This window comes from Saccopteryx bilineata, chromosome 1, assembly GCF_036850765.1.
Source record: "Saccopteryx bilineata isolate mSacBil1 chromosome 1, mSacBil1_pri_phased_curated, whole genome shotgun sequence".
NCBI classification, from domain to species: domain Eukaryota; kingdom Metazoa; phylum Chordata; class Mammalia; order Chiroptera; family Emballonuridae; genus Saccopteryx; species Saccopteryx bilineata.
In genome coordinates, this window is record NC_089490.1 from 331,913,911 (window position 1) to 331,919,877 (window position 5,967).

A 5,967-nucleotide genomic window follows, 5' to 3' on the forward strand; every position below is an offset into this window, starting at 1 on the left:
AATATATATTTATTATTATCTTTTGTGTCATCATTTTTAAATGTTCTCAGGTGACTTCCTATTATAGAAAATGAAGATTTTAGCTTTCTTCCATTCTCCATTCCCCCTAATCTCACATTTTCCCATTATACTTACTATCACTATTAGTGGTTAAATCTTTATATAGTGTTTCATTGTTTTGGCATATTATTTACTGCTGAACTAAGTAGTCTGTTACTAAGTCGTCTGTTTATTATACAAATTGCTAGTTATACTAAAGTTAAAGCTTTTCTTTTTATCACCTATCAGATAATGACCAATTCCATATTTCTTTCATTTCCTCCTTGGAGGTTTTTCTGAGATTATGTCTCATACTCCACTTGGGAATCTGGTCTACATAAGTCCTGCTGCACAACTAAGGTCTTGAAAGTTCTGTGACCATTCTAGGAAATGACTCATCCTTCCCCTGTGCTGAATTGCCCCACTCCTACAATTCTGTGTTTTCCTGTGTTTTGGTGGTACTTCCCATTTTTGGTGGTACACTTCTAGCAGCTTACTGAGAAGAGGTGCTTGCAGATTGAGATCTAGTATGGCTGAAACTAATTTTTCTTTACCCTTACACCTGATTGCTTATTGAGTTGGATGCTTGCCTTGGAATCTAAAAGGCATTATTAATCCATTATTTACAAACTTTTATTCTCAACACAAAATCATTATATACACAGTTTTTACTGTCAGGATCAATTTTAAATTAACGTTTTATCATTGGTGTTTTTAAATTTATGACTGTGTTGGTAAATTCTCAGTGAGCCTTTTTTTCTTTTTTTGTTTTTTTTCTTGCGTGTCATCCTTGCGCAGGGGCCATGCTAATCTTCTCTGTATCATTCCAATTTTATTATATGTCCTGCTGAAGCAAGCACGAGCCTCTTTTTCTTAAGCAAGAGAAGGAGAGACAGAGAGAGTGAGAGACAGAGACAGACAGGAAGGGAGAGAGATGAGAAGTATCAACTCATACTTGCGTCACTTTAGTTGTTCATTGATGACTTTCTCATATGTGCCTTGACCAGGGGCTCCAGTTGAGCCAGTGACCCCTTGCTCAAGCCAGCAGCAACCTTGGGCTTCAAGCTAGCAATCTGTGGGCTCAGGCCATCAACCTTGTAGTCATGTCTGTGATCCTGCACTCAAGCTGGTGAGCCCATCAGGCCAGCGACCTTGGGGTTTCAAACCTGGGTTCTCAGTGTCCCAGGTTAATACTCTGTCACTGCACCATTGCCTGGTTAGGCAGTGGGCCTTTTCATCTAGAAAATTTACATCCTAAAAAATTTTCTTATATTATTTTTTGATAATCTCATTCTTTTTCAAAATATTTTATTGTTTAGATAACAGATCCTAGGTTGGTCCCTGTTATTTTCTTCTATTTTAATCTCTTTAACTTTTTTGTTGTGATTTGTGAATAATTTTAACTTTATTTTCCAAATATTTTGAGAACTTTTTCTTACCTTCTGATTTTTTAGGGTTTTTGTATTTTTCTGAAGTGAGAAGCAGGGAGGCAGACAGACAAAACTACTGCATGCGCCTGACCAGGATCCACCCAGCAAGCCCACCAGGCGCGATGCTCTGCCCATCTGGGGCATTGCGTCCTTGCAACTGGAGCCATTCTGGCACCTGAGGCAGAAGCAATGGAGCCATCCTCAGTGCCAGGGCCAAGTTTGCTCCATTGGAGTCTTGGCTGTAGGAGGAGGAGAGAGAGACAGAGAGGAAGGAGGGGGGGGGAGAAGCAAATGGGCACTTCTCCTGTGTGCTCTGGCCAGGAATTGAACCCAGGACTTCCTCATGTCTAGTCGACACTCTACCACTGAGCCAGCTGGCCAGGGGCTGAATTTTCATGTTTTAAAATTCCCTAATCAGTTCTCATGGATGCAACATCTTAAATTTGTGAGCAGTAATTTTAATCTCATAAATTTTCTTCTACTCCTTGCATTATCTCTGTTTCTTCTAAAAAAGATTGTTTTGATTTATCTTTCATTTTAGATACTTTTCACAATGTTCAATAATTCTTTATTTCTCTTTCACATTTGAGAGTGAGGTCTTAAAGAGCTGGTTGGAAGTCCTGTGTACATATTTGTGTCTGATATACATCACTCTAAACTTGCTGGAAATTATTTCCACTTTTATATTAGGCTTCTTCAAATTTCAGTATATGTTGGTCTTATACCTGTATCAGTTTTGTTTTTTCCTCCAGAAAAAAAATCCTGCCAACTTCTACCAGAGATATATAAGCCTAACTACTAACATTTTAAAGATAGATGAACAAAGGAGGCAAGGATGGGAGATTTTTCCTTGGATATCTAGACTTTCACTTAATTGCTTTAAGTACAGAGCTTCACCTGTGCTGGATTGTCTGCAAATCCATAGCCTTTCTGTTCTAATTTTTTAAGAGAATATACCTCCAGCACCCTTCACTGGTAAAGGAAGGGACCTAGACAGACTAAGTTCTATTTTGTAGACTTCTAAATTGTTCTCCTGTTTTCAGACCATCCAGAAATCTCAAAATCTTTTTTAACTTGGAAAACAAAAAGAAGAATGAAATTATTAATCCAGTCCCTATTACATCTCTGACACTGTGTTGCCTCTCAATTTACACTGTCTCATTTAATTCTACTACCTTCTGAGATACATTATCTTTATTTTACAGAAGAGGAAGTTGAAACACAAAGAGGCTGATTAAGTTTCCCAGTATCGCACAGTTAATGTTGAGAACTTCAATATAATTTCTTACTGGAGTTCTTTATTCTTCTATCAAAATTTGTGCAGAAGTTCCAACAAAGGCTACCAGACTATTAGGAATGTTGCCCTGTTCCTTGTTTATCAGCCCATACAGATGACTTCTTTGATGCTCCTTGACCTGTAACACATAATCCCACCTTGCTGATTCCCTGAGGCATAGACATCTATTCTAATTTAGGTAATGACAATGGTTATTATTTGTGCTGTGTAGCTACACTATGCAGGCTTTCTACATGTGGTCTGGGGAACTTCCTGGAGAGTGGTCATGTTGGACATGAGACATGACTGGTTTCAGAACCCACTAACCTCTATCCCTTTTCCAGGCAAACACAATCTCTCAAAGTGTTTTCACCACTCTCATGTCTGCCTTTCAGAGACATTAGTCTCTTCATCTCTATAATAATAAACACAAAAGATTTTACAGAAAAGAGCCATACACCAAAGAAGTTTGTTTCCTACTCAAGAAAAATTTATGAGAAAATAAATTAACCTGATCTTTTTTTTAAAAAAAAAAAAATGGGAGATGAAAGAATGGAGTGAACCTATTAATAGTTTGATCAATAATTCTGCCATATACATACTACTTCTTTAAAAATCCGGGTACTACAGCAAGTACTCTGTACAATGGCACTAATTTCTTAAATTATGCCCTTTTGTTCTTAATTGAGGCCACTTGCAACTGTACAATGTGAATTGCTTTTTTTGAGAGCTTTGCAATCTCTCTAGTAGACTTCCTTTCCAGATGTTTTATGGTGCTGTGTCATGACTGTTTTTTCCTCTGAACTTCTTGAAATCTGCTTCCTAAAGCAAAATTCAGTCTATGTTTGGTATTTTCTTCTCTATAATAAGCTAACAAACATGGCAGCTTTCTACCCAAAGGTCAATCTCTTTTATATCACTATATGTTTAGGCCCAAAATATTAGTTCCTCGAGACCCTTTTTCTGCCTCTCAGAAATGAAATGATCCAAAATAGAGTGAAAACCTTGCCAGAAACTCTTTGAGCTAAAACAGTGTTTTAGCAGATGTTACTGGGTTGGCTTTGTGTCCTTTCTTGGTCGGGATATGTTTATTTCTGTGGCTGGTCCCTGCTCTTTGTCATGTGTACCCACTATGATACTACCTATAGTCTTCTCCCATTATCCTCACGGAAATAAACTCTAAATCTAATTTATAGATTGTTACAGTATATACACTCTCAATATAAAATAGAACTTTGAATCCTAGCCCAAAAGATGTATTTTTTCAAGAGGCTCAACTTAAATTACCATATTATAATCTTGACTTTCAACCCAGCAAATCTCATTAATCCTTATAAGATTGATGTTTACTATCTGAGATAATCATCTCAATTTTACAAATTAATATATAGGTATATATTTTCTTTTTTTATAACTGTTTTCTATTGTTTTGTTTTTATTTTTAGAATTTCAAGATACTTGATATATTTTTCTTTTTTGACATTACAACTTTATCTTAACATATTTTCACTCACTCTATCCCTGGTTTGGCGCTGTTTAATTGACAGATAAATTGACAGACTGTACATTCTCAGAGTTCACAGTGCATAAGGAGTAGCTGTAGAGCTAATTTAGAGTTGCAGATTCAGTGACTTCCAATTTCCCTTTCCCAATGGGTTCAGTAGGTTTATAGAAAGGCCCAGGAAGAAGTATTGTGGGAAATAATTCTGATACCGACCACTCTTTGAGAAGTACTATTTCAGACACACAAATATTCCATCTTTAGTGAGATAGACTAAAGAACCAAGAACCCACCCTCCAGCACTCAGGCTATTGTCCAGAAATCTAAATCGAATAACTTCTGTGTAGCCAGATGTTCAACTGAGACCATTTCTCTCTTCTAAAGTCTTGTGAATAGGAAGATATGTTGAAAATACCACCTAGGATCTGTTCTTCCTTTATTTCCTTTAACTTTCTACCCAACACTTCCAAAAGAATTCTATTTTCAAATATCTAATTCTGATATGTCAGCAAGAGTGAGAAATAGTTAACCATCTTGCAAAAGCCACACTTTTCTTATTTGAGACATGTTTGGGGAAAACTGGACATTTCCTGAAAGATAAGGGTGTTTACATGCATCTTTATCTAAATGAGTCAATTGAAAGTTACCAACAGCCATGCCAAGTTATCCCTGCCTCCCGTGATCAATGGCAAGCTGTTCTTTTTCCAACAGTGCTTGAAAGTCATACTTACTGGATCTTGCCTTTCCAGCTGATCTGAAGTCTCTAAATCACTGATTCTAAACCAGGTGCGATTTTGATCCAGGGAACATTTGTAGTTGTCAGGAGTAGAGAAGGGGCAGGCACTAGAATCTAGTGAATAGAAGCCAAGGATGTTGCTAAACATTTACAACGCACAGATCAGCATCCCCTTCCCAAAGAAAATAAATGTAAATTATTCTGATATTGAGAACCCCTGCTCTATGTAAAACAAGCCTCATACCTGTTATAAATATGCAATACCCTCTTTAATTATTTTTCTTATTAAATATTTACATCTCTTTAGATTAGCGTCATTTTAAACTTTGTTCTCATGACAGCTTCTAGCTTTCTTATGTAATCGTTTATTAGATACAATTAGATACACTTTTTTTCCTCACTTTTTTGTATTAAAAGGATTATTGTGAACATCTGTGTTTTTGTATGTCCAACACCTCTTTTTTGGGGGGGAAACAGCATCCCACCTACTTCCTCCATGTGGTTCTTAGTGTTACAGTGGGCATCTAGTTAGATATTAGCAAAAGTAAAGGGAGCCAGATACCTAGCTTCAGACACTCCAGGGAATAGACAGATTTGCTCTGCCAAAGGAATTAGCATAGAGTGGACAGGAAAATCCAGCTTTTCAATCTCTGAAGGGAAAACTGGCCTATTCTTCTAGAATAATGGAGGTGGGGGGTTGGGCAGATAAAATATATTATGCTCAATTTGTTAAAGATGGTGCTTCCACGTGGAAGCCTGTGCCCAGGTGATTGCTTAGGGTGGGCATGGTTATGTTAATATGTGTTGGGGGAGGGCTTTCACGCCAAAAGGTTTTATAAGAGAGATCACGTTCTAGGAGAAGCCCATGCTGTAGGAGAGCAGAGAAAGGCCACATGGAGGAGGCCAGAAGAAGCAGCCAAGATGGTGGAGTGCTGACGGAGAAGCCAGTTTGTGCAGAGTTTGTGAAGAGAGAAGGAGATGGGGA

The 5,967-nt window shown here is 37.5% G+C and overlaps 1 non-coding gene across 1 annotated transcript; it reads right to left on the reverse strand.

Annotated features, from left to right (window-relative positions):
* Nucleotides 1-792: 792 nt before the first annotated feature.
* LOC136321642 (U6 spliceosomal RNA) lies at nt 793-899 on the reverse strand. The gene has a single exon (XR_010728787.1). It is a non-coding gene; the product is annotated as a U6 spliceosomal RNA (small nuclear RNA).
* Between the last annotated feature and the right edge of the window lie 5,068 nt (nt 900-5,967).